The sequence below is a fragment of the Neovison vison genome, chromosome 11 (genome assembly GCF_020171115.1).
Source record: "Neovison vison isolate M4711 chromosome 11, ASM_NN_V1, whole genome shotgun sequence".
Lineage (NCBI taxonomy): Eukaryota > Metazoa > Chordata > Mammalia > Carnivora > Mustelidae > Neogale > Neogale vison.
In genome coordinates, this window is record NC_058101.1 from 196239782 (window position 1) to 196257731 (window position 17950).

A 17950-nucleotide genomic window follows, 5' to 3' on the forward strand; every position below is an offset into this window, starting at 1 on the left:
TTTGGGGTCTTTTCATCTTTTCTTTTTATATTTATCTACACACATTCTCACAAAGTTGCCATTGTCCTATGAGTGTTTACACTTAAAATAATGTAGCCACATTTTCCACATAATATTTCTCAACAGCATTATTTCTGTGGCATCATTGTGTTCCAGTAAGTGAACTGTACTTTGTTCAATCAATCCCTTATTGTTTCAGATCATTTGATTTTTTCATCATTGTAAATAATATGAAGGAGATCATTGTAGACCAATCTCTGCACAGGTCTGAGAATACCCCTTTGGGGTAAAGGGAAAGAAGTGAAATTGCAGGATAAAAGGTTATAGGATGCTCTTCCATTACTGAAGTTAATGCACTATTTTAATATTAAAATTGTTTGATATAAAGTAACTATGTAAAAGATAGAAGTTTCTATATATTATATTTAAGTAAAATAAGGGGAAAACCATCTGCTTAATTTGTATTAACTTATTACTAATACTACTATAATATAATGTTATGTTTGTATATTAATAGTTCTCCTTAAGGGAACAGTTACATAATTTGGTTTAAAAAAAATCTGTTCTGTATACCTTATTTTAGGGAACAAATGATTCTAAAATCATAGTTTTAAACAATATATGGGACAAATTATGAGCATAAAAGTACATTAAACTCAGTCTTTCTCTAAAGTATTTATTTTTATACAAAAGTGGAGATTATAATCACCGTACTGTGGCCCATTTTTGTGATCAGCACCTAGCAGCAGGAATAATCAGATGTTCATTTCTCTAGATTTCTGAATTACGTCCTTACATTTTCTTTCCTGGGTCAAGCATTTTCAATTTCCAAGTTTAGTTGGAAACATAACTAAACTGAAAAATGTAGGTAGTTTGCAATATCACATTAAAAAATTTATTATTCAACTGGGTTTATAATGGAATCAGTTGGAAATTCAGAAAGCCAGACAGAGTTTATTGACAGCTGCCACTCAGAGGACGAAAAAATAGAAGCAGGCATTGTTAAGAACATATTCCTCTGTCCATTTACATAAAGTCACATAATGTGAAAGACAGGTTCTAGAATTCAGTCTATCAGAGGGGATTCAAGAACACTTTAAAAATAAAGTCATTGTCATATACTAATTGATGACTTCTATAATGGGAGAGAACCTGTACCATTCCATAGTTCCTTCTTTGGGTGAACTGTTTGGGGAAAGCACTTGTGTGTGTGTGTGTGTGTGTGTGTGTGTGTGTGTTTAATAGAATCATTTTATAATAGCACTGACTTTATTTATTTGTTCCTTTAGCCAATATTTATTGGGTCCTCCATATGCCAGATACTCAGTATCTGTATCAGTGTGGCCACATGCTCAGTACTGATCATACACTGACAAATTAAACATCGTACCAAGCTTACCTACCATCAATTTACCACCAAGTCTGCCAGTGATTCTTATCACAGTAATTCCTGCAACTACACATGAGCCGTGCCTACAAAAGTGTGAGCAGTCAGGTCAGCCCCTGTGGTCCTGAAAAGAAGGGCTGTCAGGTGGAAAGAACGCCCTCCCTTCCCAGTACTTCCCAGCACAGGAGTAAAGCTTTCGGTACTCACTTTTGTGGAACAAGATAGAAATTCAGGAAAAAGGCAGACAAATTCCTTTCCCCTCTCCCTTCCCCCTTCCCCATCCTTCTCTTCTCTCCCTGCTCTTCCCCTTCTTCTCTCCTTTCCTTCCTGAAATTAATCCGAAAGTCATCTTCACTTTAGGCTCTGGATGTGTAGATAAAGTTAAGTCAAAGAGGAGCAATAAATAATCTAATGCAGAAAGAAAATATTTTCCTTGAAAGTTGATGGGATGTTTCCTCATCGTCATCATCATTCTGCCTTGTCCTTGTCATTGGCCACTTACTGATATTTAGTATATTCTAAGCACACAAATGTGTGTCTGTACATGTTGGGAAATTCTTGCAGCTTTAGGCAGCAGATAGTTGTCATCCTTGTACAGATGAAGGAAGATGGAGGCCAAGTCTCTTTATGTGATTTGCCCAGGGTCATGCCTCTACTAACAGACTGATTCCAGATATATCCCCAATGCTGTAAATCCAGCCCCGTTTCCCAAATTAACTGTATTTACTGTAGCTTACACTTCTCTGAGAAGAGTTGCCTACAGAAGGAGTCATTGGATTCCTCTTCTTTCCCTTGTATATATCCCTAAACATAGATCAAATCTGAAGTTCTATTAAAAACTATCATCAGAATATGAAATGAAGCAAGATACCATTTGATATAATTTAAAAACTTATTACATGTTTTAGATAAAAGATTTGAAAGCAAACCTATGCTAATTTCAGCATCTCCCAAAAGAAAATCCACATGGCTTGCTCAGATGAGCTGTACGACACGAGAGATAAATGACAACCCCGAGAGAGATCAGTCACATCTACACATAAATCGGGTTCTGTCATCAGCCATGAAAAGATGACATTCAGCAAGGTATTCTGCACAAGGAAGTGTAAAATCAGATCCAGAAAGCTGGCACAATATCAGGGCTGTACATCTGAGGAGAGGTGCCTTGCTAAGCCAGAGTGACTCAGGCAGAGAGATAGCCACCGTGCCCAGAACCTTAACACTGACTGCAGCCATCAGCTCTGGGACAGCCTTACAAGGGAAGAGAGGGGACCTTACTTAAAACACCTGTCAACCCAGCAGTCACTGTGATAACCACTGTGCCTTATAGCAGTAAGGGCAATGAAAGAAAGGATGCAGAACCTCTTTCAGGAGGAAGCCACTCCCTGCAGAATTCGAACATTTCAAGGGTCCACAGGTTATGTTATATTTTTCTTCTCAGTGTCAGTTTTTGTCTCCACAAATGGTAACATTATCAGGGCTTGATTGTTTTGTCAGTTATCTTAAATAAGTGAAGAGGAAGCTGTGTTTCTGTAGGAACCACATAGCACTTAAATAGTTCCTCATAGCACTTAAATCAGTAAGCTCTCTCATTGTTTTCATTTGCAAAACGTGTTTTTCTGATTTGTGGTGTGGGATCCTTGTATTTCAGGATTGTTTCATGAGCTCAGCACTCTGGGAGCCGTAAGTGCTCAGTATGGTCGGAAGAGTAGGAGGACGTTGAAAAAGTTGCACATAGCTTACATTTTGTTAAGGTGTAAGAGAACAAAAGTCACCTTTTAAATGTGCTGCGGTGGTCATGATCTCAGGGTCCTGGGATCGAGTCCCGCATCAGGCTCTCTGCTCAGCAGGGAGCCTGCTTCCTCCTTTCTCTCTCTGCCTGCCTCTCTGCCTACTTGTGATCTCTCTCTGTCAAATAAATAAATAATATCTTAAAAAAAAAACAAATAAGCAAAGAAATGTGCTGCGGTTTGCAAAGTGCCTGACACTGTACCGCATATAAAGATTATATGGAAATACAAATCAAAAAGATTATATGGTTATAGGGGAATGAATATACAGTGTGTGGTTTTGAACAACTATATGATCAAAAGCTATATGCTACTTTTTTACCCTACTTTTTGATAGTTGCATTAACTTTCTTTGTGTCGCCCTAGCTTTATTGATATAACTAACACATAACATTGTGTACGCTTAAGTTACACAATGTGTTGATTTGATCCACTCACTTATATTTGTGAAATTATCACCACCATAATGTTAACTAACACCTCCATCATGTCACATAAATGTCATTTCTTTTTTGTGGTTAGAACCTTTAGGATCTACTATTTTAGACATTTTCGATTATATAACACAGTATTTTTAACTAGAATCATCATGCTGTACGTTAGATCTCAAGAATGTATTCATCCTGTGCTGTTCTTTTCTCCACATCCTCGCCAACACTTGTTATCTCTTGTATTTTTGATGATAGCCCTTCTAACAGATATGATGTGATATCTTAGCGTTCTTATTTGCCACATAAACTTTCTATTCAGGGAATTATTTCTGAGTCCCTACATGGAACTGAGGGTTTAGCAATCACCATTGTGTGTGTAGAAAGAAGTTAAAGGAGAGAATGACCAATGTCACCTAACCTTGCTTCCTAAAACCCTAACACAGTGTTGGATTCTTAACAGATGCTCAGAAAGCTTAAATGAATGAATAAAGTATCTTTCCTTAATGTTCATGGAAATATTAGGAAAACAAATCCTTGATCAGTATTGCTTCTATAAATGGGACAACAGTGTACTCCTTCTAATCAGTTAGCATCACCTTATCAAAGTGGATTCTTAAAACTTTCCCAAAAAAGACCTGGTCCCAAGATTCACCCAGCAGCAGTCATTCTCCAAAATCTTTTCAAAGGCGGTAATAATTCACTGCAGAAGGCACCTGAGAAAGCAAACCAGGGACCCTGTATGGTTCTCCCTGAATTCCCAGTGCAGCATCAGCCTGACTAAGCTGACCTCAGAAGCGTGCTGGGCAGGGTTTTCTGGTGCTGCCAGCGGGTTTGGTCTCATTAGAGACACAGCTGTTGTGATCAAAGTTCCCATGGGATCAGAGGCAAGCAGTTTGAAACATAACACTAGAAGATTGGGTGTGGCTTCCAATTATTTTGAATGACTCTCCTTTGTTGGGATAAAGAGTTGGGAAGCCTACGGTAGATCATGAGAGGAAGAGAGGCAGGGCTCTGAGAGAGAAAAGTTTTCCGTGAGAGGCTGGGGCAGGTAGGGTTATGCTATAGTGTGGGTATCTCTCATCTCCTGAAATTCCCCTAAGTCGGGAATCCATCTTTTTACGGATATCGCTTTGCATTAGGTCTGGAGCTCTGAGGGCACTCAGAGCTCACTCAATGACAAGTGCCTTTGCCTAACGTAAAAGGCAGAGAAGGCCGAAGTTTAGAGCATACGGTGGCCCGGTTTGAAAATGTACTGTTCTAATTGTGGAACTTTATGTAGTGGCCAGTGGTTATAATTATTTCATAGCTAAAGCACAGTACAGTTGATTGAAAGTCTTACTCTCTGAGGAAGATTTTTCAGTATTTTATTCCCCAGGGGCTTATCAACATAAAGAGATTAGTGGTTTTACGGTTATCTTTTATTTGAAGGAAATGTTAATAAAGTAACAGACACATTGAAATGATTCCTCAAAGAAACCCATTCTCCCAGAACTAGAAAAGGAATCTCCTTTATTTTGCAGGTGGGATATTTGCTAAATGTGCAGAGTTCAAAGCAGAAATGAGGCTCGGTTTCCAAGTTCACGCACCTGCCTAGTGACTACAGCAGTTCATTCCCTGCCCGATGAGTGCGGCAGTCACCCCAGCCCGCCTACCCAATAGCCAGTCTCCTTTCTTGCTAAGAGACCCCAAGCTGCATTTAAGTGACAACAAGTAAAAACTACATTTCCCAGCATCCTTTGCAGCCAGATTGGGGCAATGAAGTGCCCGCTGCAGTCCACAGCATGAGGCTTCAAGAAATATTGCTGTGTGTCTTCTTGCCCTTCCTGCTTTCTCCTTTTTTCTTTTCTTTTCTTTTTTTTTTTCTGTCTGAAATATGAATGTGAGAGGTGCGGTTGCAGCAGCCATCCTGTCTGAGCAAAAAATGTGGCCATATACTAAGGATGGGAAAGCACAAAGCTAGGCAGATCTGGAACAGAATAATAGAGTGGATCCTTCCTCGAAGCTTTGATTTGTCTACTTGACAAAAATAAAATAAAATAAAATAAAGCAAAATAAAATAAAATAAACCCATTTGTTTAAGTTACTCAGGTTTCTCCTTATTTGAACAAATATTCCAACTGAAAGAAGGTCCCACTGTAATTCTTTAGTAAACCAGAAAGACCAGAAAAACATTTTCTATCCATTATCTCTATCAGCTCTGTTCTTAGAGTTGGCTGTTTGGAATAGAACACTGTCTGGCTGGGATAGTCCCTGGCTCATTGATGAGGTCCTCATCCTTCCGCTGTATGCTTTTCCATTTTGTTCCACCCATTCCCAACCAAAAGCAAATTCTTACCCAGTAGCCTGAGCATCCACAACTTTGTTGTGATGTTTGTTTTATGTTCCATAAAGGAACCCTGGAGGATTCAACCTTTGTCTTTATCACTTTGTACTTCCTGCAAACCATTATGACCTATCTTGAATGAACATCAGAGTTACACCTCACAAATTGCCCAACTGCTGCCCCAAACAAGGGATTTTCTGCATCGGTTCAGAAGCAATACTCTCTGGTAGTTATCTGATACAGGGTGGTATCTTTCCAGTTATGGAGAACATTTCCTTGCCACTGAATTTTGCCACACGTCTTTAACTTTTCTGTCATCCACTAACCAGGCTTTCTTGAAAAAGGTCAACATAAAAAAAAACTACATCAGGTAACAGTATAAAGAAGAGAACACTTAGCTAAGATCTTCAATAGTGGTAAGGTAATTTATTAAAATATCAGTGTGGCTGTGGTTTGTTTATCCCTTCATGCCTCTCTCCCCAGCACAAGTCTCCTTCTCCTGAGATTTTAGGGTTTAGACCTATAGAAAGTAGAAGTGTCCTATTCCTACCTTACTACTCTACTCTTCTCTATTCCTTGACTTCCCATGAAATGTTAGAGGCATCTCCTGTCTATCATAGCAGCTTAAATGAATTCAGATTAGGCAACGGAGAAAGGATTTGGCTTTGGAAGGCCTCCAAGAGAGAGATTTCCTAACAGATGAGATAGAGAGGGTCTTATTTCTCCTGTGTAGTCTGTGGAGTTAGTTGGGGGGGACCTCAGAGTTGGCCATGTGGTGCCTTCTAGAAAGGGTGCCTCTGAAGGCACAGACACCCCAGCTTCACCAGGGACTCCAGAGCCAAGCATGGCAATAAACAGTAAAGTCCCCAGACCTGAAGATGCTACAGAAAGGTTAGATAATGGATAAAATTTGTACTTGTAACTGGGGCTTCTTCTCAGTACCTCTGAATCTAGAAGGATACCAGAACTGTCCACGATGGGGATGTGGTTCCAGAAAAAGAACCTATGGCTATGGTTCAAGTTCTATTTGTGCCTGTGTATCTTATCAGTTGAATGGGGATCGTCGTGACATCATTCAGAGTCTGGATTGGTTAACAACAACTAGGTAACCCTTTGCTGATAGAAAGTACTCTTTTGATCTTTAAAATAAGCTTGAGTATTTTGGTATATGCTGCATGACACGTGAATGATACTGCTTCTCTTTAGAGCACTGCCGTTATTACTGTCTGAGGGCTCAGAGCCTTTGCCTTCATTCTGGCGATTCTGAAATTCTGAAACTGAAAGAAACAGCTAGCTGAAATAAACAGTCCAGATTAACAAACTATGCATTTATCGAAGCCGGCAGTGCAGGGCATAGCAGCACTAGCCATAAAATAAATCTCGAGATAGCGGGAACCTGCGTCTTCTACTGAGGTTAGAAGCCAACTGTCAAGATGGGAAACACATATATTTGTCCTAAATAATTATTTTATTAAGATTATAATTAAGAAACTTAAGGTGGAGGGAAAAGGGAAAATGAAAAAAAAAAAACAAAACCTGACTCTGTCCCACCTACAAATAATTTTTTAAAAATGACTTGAACTAGGGGTGCCTGAGTGACTCAGCTGATTGAGTCACTGAGTGGCTAACACTTGATTTCTGCTCAGGTCATGATGTCAGGGTCCTGGGTTTGAGCCCTACGGTGGGCTCTGCACTCCATGAGGCGTCTGCTTGAAAATTCTCTCTCTCTCTCCCCCTCTGCCTCTGCAGCTCCCTCCCAGCTCCCTCTCTCTCTCAAATAAATAAAACTTTAAAACTAATAATAATAATAAATGAATACATAAAAATGACTTGAACTAAATGCATTAAAACAGAGCGATCTTCAATTTATGCAAGGCAAGCTGATTGAATTTGTTATCACCTCCAATGGATGATAGGATAGAGAATGGGAGGAAGAAAATCATGCCCTTGAATCAGGTTCATAGCCCTTATAGAGCGGAATGTGTTTTGAAGGCAGTGTGTGTGTATGAGGGTATAATTGCAACCCAGAAGGGCGGTTCTGTTTAACTCAAAATTGTTTCCAGCATATGATATTTTATTTTGAGTGTTGTCATTAATAATTAAATTCACTGAACAGAAATGAAATTTGATTTGGAACAAGCACTCCTTTTTGGCTTCCTGGTAAACACCGCATTTGGTTTGTTTGCTGCAAGGCTGGGAACATTGGCTTGTTTGCTCTCAAGGCTGGTACTTGCCCAACACCAGCCTCCCCCAGCTGCCCACTGGGAATAGTTACCACTATTCTTACAATCCCAACTGGCTGCTGACAGGGCTATTTTAACTACAGAAGCCAATACAGGGATTAAAAAACATGAAAACCCTCACAAAGATGACTACATTTTTGAGGACTTCTGGAATTTTCCCTGGCAACTTGTACAAATCATGACCTGCATTTCCTGGGTGAGAGTTCAAGAAGACACATGGCAAAAAGCCTGGTTAAATCATGTCATTTGAAACTGGTTCGTGGACAGTTTTTCCTTCAGAGCCAAACTTGTTTCATCACTAGAATAAAAAGCTCAGCACCGTGAGTAAGATAAACTAAAAGATGGTGTTTATCAGGAAGGAGATAGAATGTTGGCTTTGGGGAATCTAATAAAAATTGGGAGAATTTAAAATGGTGCTGTGGCTTGACTTGAGGCCAGAACCAGAGGTTATGGTAGAGAGGACTAGAGACAAACATGAAGGGTTTGAAGTGGAAGGAAACACCTAGAAGCTAAGGTAGAGGAAGGCTGAAAATAGCCTTAGTAGGTGAATAATTCCTTTAGTAAGGATGCTCTTGGAAATAGTGTTGTAAATTTTTCAGTGTTCCCACTTCAGAATGTAACACCCCTCAAAGCCTATATATATCCTCAGAATTTTATTTTTTTACTGGATCTCAGGGGAGACAGAAATAGTATGCTGATCAGAGGTCGGAGCTTTATATGCGACACTTCAGCAAAGAGGATTATGCCCAACAGTTAAGCTAATTAATGGGTGTTGGGAAGGGTAGGAGTGCCAGGGACGCAGGGAGGAAGGAGGGACAACTGCGAAGAAACAGTAGGAGGAGCGAAGTCATGTGCTCCTGTGCAACTGCTCCTGTGCTCCTGGGCAGGGGACTGTCCTGTATGCTAGTGTTCCCGTGTCTCTAACGTAATCACTTGAGTTGATGATTAAATGTAGGTAAATTACTCTTTTACTATTAAAGGGAACTCTAAGTTACTCCATTTTGTCAGCCACATCAAAGACAGGAAAACACAGAAAGATAGGAAAACAGAAAGATGCCCAAGGTAATGTCTCAGCTGAGCATTCATCTGGGGCGGAAGGAAAGTTGCAAGAATTTGAGCTGGGCAAGGGCAAAGTGGAGATGTGTCCTAGAGCAACCACTTTAACATCTCCTACTGCCTGCCAACTTCTATTAATCTTGACCTCCTATTCTTGCTCCATACAGCCGACTTCCTATGGGATATTCTGTTTGCCCCCATCAAGTTACTTTCTTTTGGTAAACTGTTAAATAACTCCTTGCCTGCCTCCTCTTTCCAAATTCTTAGAACTTAATTTGATTAAATGAATCTAATGATAGGGTGATGACTTCAAATTTCCAAATGTGATAAACATCTAAATTTCAGTTGGTAAATTTCTATCCCAACTTCTGCACTTTGTGGAAGAGTTTGCAAATCCACATGGAAAAAGTCTCACCATGTAAGTAATAAACAGAGCATCATGAAACGAACAGAACATGAAACCATTGATTTCTGAGGTACCACTTCCATTTGGGCTTTTAATATCTTTCTTTGACTCTAATGCTTCCTTGTGGGGGGAAATTCAATGTGCTATTCTTTGCCTCAAAGGTATTTTGTTGATTGGATAAGGGTTTTTTTCCTTGAAACATGTTTTCACCCTTCTGGCTTTTTATAGTATTATGAGAACAATGACCTCATTCTCTCCAGTTGATAATAAGGCATACTTTTTATAACTTGAAAAGGCATCTGCTTATTGATATGGGAGTTAAAATTAACTATAACGTAACAGTTAGCCATTGCATGCCTCGCCTTATCTTGCGGAACAAAATAAATAGGATGGAAAACACGTGAAGCTTGTGTTCATTTAAGTCTTTGTGAATGATAATCTGTGCGCTGGTAGAGAGACATTTATCTTCTTTTTGTGTTTTAGTTCACAGCTGAAAAATTAAACAAAGTACCCAGTATTGTTGAAAATATCCCTTTCTACATAAGACGAAAATGGGGAGAATATAAAAGTCCTATAATGCAGAGGTCACATTTAATTCACCATCATAACATTTGACAGGTTAACAAGAATGTGAACACTGATAAGCTAATCCTTCTCTCTGGAGGTGATATACCCCACCTGGGTCTGGACTCTATCACATTTTCTGTGGGACTCTATTCTACTTATAAATCACAAAAATACCATTAAAACTGATTAGAGGTTCAATCCTAAGCAAGGAGAAAGATGATAAATGAATTTAAGGAGTCTGGTGAGATAAGAAACCTGAAAACTAATAATTGTAATAATTTTATGCACCGGCACTAATATTTCTGAACTAATCTGTGAAATCGCTTAATCTCCAATGGATGAGAAAGCCGTGCTTTAACATGAGGTCTCTAGTTTAAGAGTAGTCAAACCTGCTGGGATGGTGGGTTGCAAATAGTGATCAATGCCAGACTGAAATGAGGCTATGACTGTCACTTATCTGGTCTTCCTCAGTGAATTAAAGTATCCTTATAGGACTGCTTATTATTTTTAACTCCTCAGTATTCAGCACATTGTCTGGCACACATGGGCTTATTGTTATTCAGACTATACAGATGGCTGAAAGAAGGCAGATCCTACAAGCCTTAACCTAGCCCAGTGTCCTTTGTGAATTTTTTAATACCATGCTCATCCTGTCGTAAAAATGCAAATATCATGTGGAGGGATTATGCGTTTAGTCTAATCAACACTGCACACATGAGGATAACACATCATTTAAGCTATTTGAGAGCTTCGCACCACCCTCTCCTTGTCCCGTCTCACCCCTGCACTAGTGTGCAGGGCATTGGGCCTGGTGGGGATGAGGGTGTATGAAGGCTGACCCTAGACCATTGAACCGGGTGAGCAGAAAGGCCCTCGCATGGCCCTCTTTAGTGTCTTCATGATACTCCGCACTATCTGAAATTGACTATAGATTTGGGTACTTGTTTGTTTACTTGTCTCTCTTCCCCTGCACTGGAGGCAAGCTCCCCAAGATAAGGAACGATGGCAGCCTTGTTTATCCAGTATTATTGCGACAGGGCTCTAAAGGGTAGGGGAGGACCAAAGCTGAATTTCACCAGCTTCCCAACTGTAATTATGGCCAGGCTTTGACAGTGACCCTGAAGGTGGCAGGTGTATGAAAGAAGGCAAGCCACCCCCTCACTACAAAGGGGCCCGGGGATGAGGACAGAGGAAGAAGTGCCAGAGTCCCCAAGCCTTACCTCGGAGCCGACATAATCCCATACCATGGAACATTCATTCAAGAAATACTTTTTCTTGCTTATGATGTGCAAGTGCTCTCTGGGCCTTGCTGGGCATTTTCAAAAACTGAATCACAGCAGCTGCTCTGCTACCTTCGGGGCTCAAGGAACTTAGTAAGTGAGGCAGGAGCTCCACGCGAACACGGCCACAGCAAGGCCCGCAGGGAGGTGGTGGCCACGTGAGGGGTCGCGGTGAAGCTTCTGTTGAAGAGAGGAAGACCCCTTAGAAAGCTCTCCCACCGTGATGTGAGCCCAACATCTGGGGGCCCTCCAGGGCTCTCTTCACAGTAGTCCCAGAAAGGCAGTGTTGCTCAAAGTCAAACGTACCGTGTCACTCTCCTGCCTAAAACCTCCCAGTGCTCATTCTTCATAGCTTCTTGGATAAATTAAACTCTGTACATGGCCTAGAGGTCTTGAGGCTCTGCCTAATCTGGCCTCTTCGACCTAATTGTTGTCACTGCTCACTTCTGTTGTGTTGCAGATGCACTATAATTCCTCTCCCTCCCTACTTTCCCTCTCTCTCTCTGTCTCTGTCTTTGTGTCTGTCTCCTTCTATTCTCTCTCTCTCTCTCTCTCACACACACACACATCACACAATTTTCTATTCCATTTGTATAGTATGTCTGAAAATTATGTTCCTCTCCATCCTCTCTACCCAATGAATCCCCATGGTTTCATCTCCCCTCTGCCACTGCTACCCTGTTCAGGCCATCCGCTGTCGTCTCTCATCTGGACTATTGCTATCATTGCCCTGCTTCCAGGTGCTTCTTCCCTATTATCAAGAATCTACAGAGCAGGCAATGTCCTTTATAAAATATAAATCAGGTCTCTATTCACTTATTTAATTAAAATCCTGCAATAATAAAAGCCAGATTCCTCTCCATGTCATCTGAGGCACTGCGTTTGCTGCCTTCTCTCTATTTCTCCAGCCTCATTACATGAATCACCGTTTTCCTCCAACTCTCTGCTCGGCCGCACTTGCCTTCTCTTGGTTCCTCAGGGACTCTGAATGCCCTCTGATCTCAAGGACCCAGACACATCCCATCTGCCCAGAACATTCTCCTTCCAGATGTCCTCCGGGATTTTCTAGTCACTGAGGTCTCAGCATAAATGTCAACTCCTTAGAGAGGACTTTTCTAACCAGCCAAAACCAAGTACTGTAGCAGTCTTTCAGTTATGGTCTTACCGTATGGCCCTCTTTATTATCTTCATGATACTCTGCACTATCTGAAATTGACTACAGATTTGGGTACTTGTTTGTTTACTTGTCTCTCTTCCCCTGCACTGGAAGGCAAGCTCCCCAAGATAAGGAACGATGGCAGCCTTGTTTATCCAGTGTGTATTATGCGACTGGTGATTTATATCCAGCAACTCTTCCCTGAATTAATAAGTGGGTCTTCTTTCTCTCACTCTTTTCAGTCTTCATTTGCTCATTTTTTGGTGTGTGTAATTTTATTTCATATCACACTCACAGTAGAAGGTTTCCCAGAACATACAGGTGCTTACAGAATTCCCTTTTATTTATGGACCACCTTCAAGCGACCTCCAAAGTTAAATAGAAAAAAAAAAGTTAATAAATAATGGAAGAATCTTTAGCATATGGTTAAAATTGTAAAAATTCAGTATCACTTTTACCTACCATTCCTCTCTCTGAATGACTCACAATATTTGTGTCTTTACCTGTGCATTATTTCTATAAGGGCCTATTTAGCCAGAGCAGCTCCATCCTGACCCTGCCCCTTCACCCCCTTCAGGGAACTTACTTAAAAACAAGTCCCGGAAACCAGTCCCGGGTAACAAAGCCCAAATACAAGGGTGGGTCAGGCCAGATGGAGGTATCCAATCAGTGGGGACACATACTGTCTCCTAGCTACCAAGGAGTATGGACCCCGCCCTTTGGGTGCCAATTCTGACCAAGGTGATAGGCTAGTTCAAATATCTACTATAGGGTAAACTGTAATTCATTTGGTCACTTATGTGTGACCTAGCAGGACTGTGAAGCTTTCTCTGTGTGCTACAATCTCATTGGCCACCCGTGTGTGGCCAGGCCCAACCACATGGCCTTTGCTCTATAAAAGTTAGTCTGTGAGGCAGGGAGTAGTCACCCTCTCTGTAAGGGGCAGCCCCGACCGGTCTGTTTGACGGTCGGTTTGATTCTTGATGCTTGGCGCAAAATATAGCTTTGCTTGATCTTTGTTTTGTATCAGTCTCGCTCCTTTGACCGTGGACCCATTATTGGGGGACCCAACATTTCTAAGCATACTAACCCCCCAGCATCTTGGGTTTTGTTCATGGTCCACACTCCTTGCTTCAAGTTCTTATCCTCTCTCTTACAGCTTTTCATTTGTTCCCCATCTTTTAATGGTCACGTATTATGCACCAGGCACCAAGAATGCAAAAATGACTCAAAAAGGGTCCCTAGCTTCAGGAAGCTTACAGTCTCCTTGAGAGGACTGATCTGTAAACCAACCAGAGCAAAATACATGGAAGGGTCTAGAATACAGGAATGTGCAGGAAATAACAGTGTCTAAATAAGAGAAAGTGGCTGATTTTCCATGGTGGGTGGTGTGATGGGGCTGTGGAAGGGGGAGAGGTTCAGGATGGTCTTTACAGAGGTGGAATAGAGTGGTGTTGCAGAGGAGAAACAGGAATTCCTAGCAAGGAAGCCAGGTCAAAAAAGGTTGGAGTTATAAAATACTCCAGCGCATTGAGGCACTGCACAGAGCTCAGCAAGTGTAGGACAAGAGGGGGTTGGATTAGGAGATGAGAAGAGAGAGGCAGGGATGTAGCAGAGCCCTCAGAGGATGACCTATGCTCGGCTGAAATATTTGAGTCTTACCTATGGCAGAAATGGCCATGAAGGTGTTTATTTTATACCCTAAGGAACTCTAAGAAAGCCACAGTCCACTTGCAGAATGAATTTAATTTCTTCAATCTTTGTGACTAAAGTAAGTCCTAGTAAGTCTAATACTGTATTTTTTAAAGACTTGAGAGAAACCTCCTGACAGACAATAAAATCAGCCAAGATGGTTGTTGTGATTATTCTTTGGTTCATAATTTCCTCCATTTTTATTCCTGTCATTGTTTTCCACTGTTCTTTTGGGTTCCCCAAAGCTAATTCCAATAATGGTAAACTGTTAAAGGCTTGAGAGGAACTAATCAATAATTAGTACTTCAGAGGTATTATTGGAGACTGCTATAAATATCTAGACTCTTCTTGATGCTCTTGGCCTCTTTTGCTGCAAGAAATAGACAAAGTGGGGTTCCGTCAGTTAAATGTCTGTGTTTGGCTCTGGGTCGTGATCCCAGGGTCCTGGGATGGAGCCCTGCATCGGGCTCCTCCCTCTCCCCGCCTCTCCCCCTACTTCTGTGCACTCTCTGACAAATAAATGAAATCTTAAACATTAAAAAAAAAAGAAATAGATAAAGTTATCACAAGGAAAGAAAATGGAAAGTTTTCACATCTTTTATTATACCTTTTGGATTTCCTCCAGTTCTTAGAGTAAATTCATGAAGCTAATTAATTCATTAGGTAAAAATTTGTTCAGGGGTGCCTGCATGGCTTAGTTGCTTGAGGGGCTGACTCTTGGTTTCTCCTCAGGTCATGGTCTCGGGGGTCCTGGGGATCTATGGGTATCAAGCCCCATGTGAGGCTCTGTGCTCAGCAAGGAGTCTCCTTGAGGATTCTCTCTCTCTCTCCTTTTCCCCCCAACTCCCATGGACATACATATACTTGCTCTTTTTCTCTCTAAAATAAGTAAACCTTTAAAAAAATGTGCTCAGATTTCTGTTTAAAGTAGATTTTGTTGTTATTACAGGGTAGGTTATGTGGGCTTCTTTAAAATGTTTTTTGTCCTCTTCCTTATGGCATGCTTTGAAACACCGACTTGCCTAAGAGACTGGTTGCCGTGTTTGCAGCAACCCCAGCAAAAAGGCAATTTATGGATCCGGTGGAAAGGAAATGTGTCAAATGGAATCTGCAACAGCCAACAAATGCAAAGTGCCTGATTTTACCATAGCATTTTCATTTCTGCTGCATAAGGGAGAATTGTGTGTGTTGGGGGGGTGAGACTAGGAAATATAAAAATAGGCAGTAAAAAAAAAAAGTATTTTAATCTATGATGCTAGGGGAAAAAAGTGGCTAGAGGGGCTTTGACACTAGTGAAAATCCCAAGATTTACAAAACGACAAGGGTTTTAGCTGTAGGTAAGATAGTGGAGTGATTAAAAGGGAGGGGTGGAAGGAAGAAAGAAGTAACTCATAGTATGTGTCTTCTACAAGCCAGGCAGCGACCTAGGCATATTAATTCATAATCCTATCTATTCCTGGCCACAATTTTGAATCATCGTCAGACGGTATTATTGGGATTTTTACATAGGAGGAAGTAAGACTCAATGGCCACATAGGTGAGAGGGAATGGGATTAGAACCGTGCCTGGTCCTGAAGCCCACCATCTTTCTCCTTCATAAACAACACTGTTTCTCATTCTGCTCTAGGAACATTCTGGTTGCGATGCATGGTTTAAAATCAGACGTGGGACTAAAAGGAAGGAATGTAAGGGGCGCCTGGGTGGCTCAGTCGTCAAGTGTGTGCCTTCGGCTCAGGTTATGATCCCAGGGTGTTGGGATCGAACCCTACGTCGGGCTCCCTGATCAGCGGGGAGCCTGCTTCTCCCTCTCCCACTTTCCCTGCTTGTGCTCCCTCTCTCGCTGTGTCTCTCTCGGTCAAATAAATAAAATCTTAAAAAAAAAAAAAAAGAAAGGAATGTAAGAAATGCACTGACAGGTATCCTAGCATTTGCTTGCATTTTGTACTTTTTAATGAACAGCTCAATCTACGTGGAAGTGTAGTGTTATAATCTAGAGCATAGATTTACATTTGACTGAGGTTGATTGAGTGCCGACGACATGCTGAAAATCTCACAGGCAGAGTTTTCATTAAAGCAGAGCGATTCGGGGTGCCTGGGTGGCTCAGTGGGTTAAGCCTGTGCCTTCGGCTCAGGTCATGATCTGAGGATCCTGGGATCAAGCCCCTCATTGGGCTCTCTGCTCGGTGGGAGCCTTCCCCCCCATCTCTGCCTGCCTCTCTGCCTGCTTGTGATCTCTCTCTCTGTCAAATAAATAAATAAAATCTTTAAAAAAAATAAAATAAAACAGAGTAATTCGTTCCATGAACCTCCAACCAAGGCAGTGCCTTACCGTCCTCTGATAGCCGGCTATAGTTTACGTCGAAGGACTAAAGGAAAATGACATCTTGATGCTGACCTCATACCTCAGATGTCCATTAGAGCAGCAAACTCCGCTTCAGCAGGTGAGACCGTGCAGGTGAAGGAGCGCTTCTAGGGACCCTGAGACCAGCGGGGGGGTGTAGCGTGCGCACCCACAGCAGCTCGGACTCCCCGTACAGACCCTCCTCCCTGTCCTGCTTTGATTCCTGATGACTCTTCAGTGTTTGCGGTTTCTGAAGAGAAGCAGGCCTTTCTGGGTGTGCTTTCAGAAAGTGCTTTCCCAAATGGTTTGCTTTTCAGGGGGAAAGTTGTTACCAGATCAATGTGCTTAAGGAAATGAAAAGCCCTTGATTAGCAGCCAAGAAGCCTCCTAATGAAATGACATTTCCCTCCAGGGATTTCAAGTGCCAAATAAAATCTAGTGCTCTCTGCGTAGAGGGCTTATCTTAGTTTTGTGCTTTTCCGAGGTGCACTTCATAAACACGGGTACACCCGGCCAGATGAATGTGCGCGTCCACATTAAGCATTGAGGTAAAAGCTTTATCGACCTCCCACCCCTGGGTTGCATAGCTCAAGGAAGATGACCAAATCCACATTCCTGAATGAACTCCACAGAAGCATTGGGCCCCCAGAGAGGGAACCCCGTACTTGTTAGTCTGAAAACACCATGATCTCCAAAAATCCTGGAGAGAATGTGGGACTTTATTGTGAGGAAAAACTAAGTGCTTAATTCTTGGTGGAAGAGATCATCTCTGGTGATTTTTGCAGAGGTGACCCACTGTTAGACTATGGCCTTTATTATGTCAGCATTTAAATGGGTATTGTAAAGCTATAAAGAGGCTATAGTCTTTATGGTGTCTTCATATAAATGTATGCGCAGAAAAGACTAATTTTAAGTATGAGAAATCCACGAGTCGCACAGGGTTTGAAAGTAGCAGGAAACATTCTAACGTTATGGGAGAGTTTCTTGGCACCAATGGGAAGTGTGCATTTGGGATCAGAGAACTAGCAATTTCTCTCTCTCTTTCTTTCTCATTTCTTTTTTCCAATTTATTTATTTTCAGAAGAACAGTATTCATTATTTCTGCTTCTCCCTTTCTCTCTGAGTGGCTTCTTTATTCCTCTTTCTGCGTGGGTAGGATTTCTCTAGCCACGACAAGAATTTCTAGTTGTACATCTCTCTCATCAAGAGAATCTGTTTGGGAATAGAATCTTTGAGCTCCAAGTTTAGATTCATAATAGACTCACTTTATTTTCCTAA

The 17950-nt window shown here is 41.4% G+C and overlaps 1 protein-coding gene across 1 annotated transcript in view; it reads left to right on the plus strand.

Annotated features, from left to right (window-relative positions):
• Window positions 1-17950, plus strand: part of SORBS2 (sorbin and SH3 domain containing 2) — a 344555-nt gene that overhangs the window by 75442 nt on the left and 251163 nt on the right. The window lies entirely within an intron of this gene.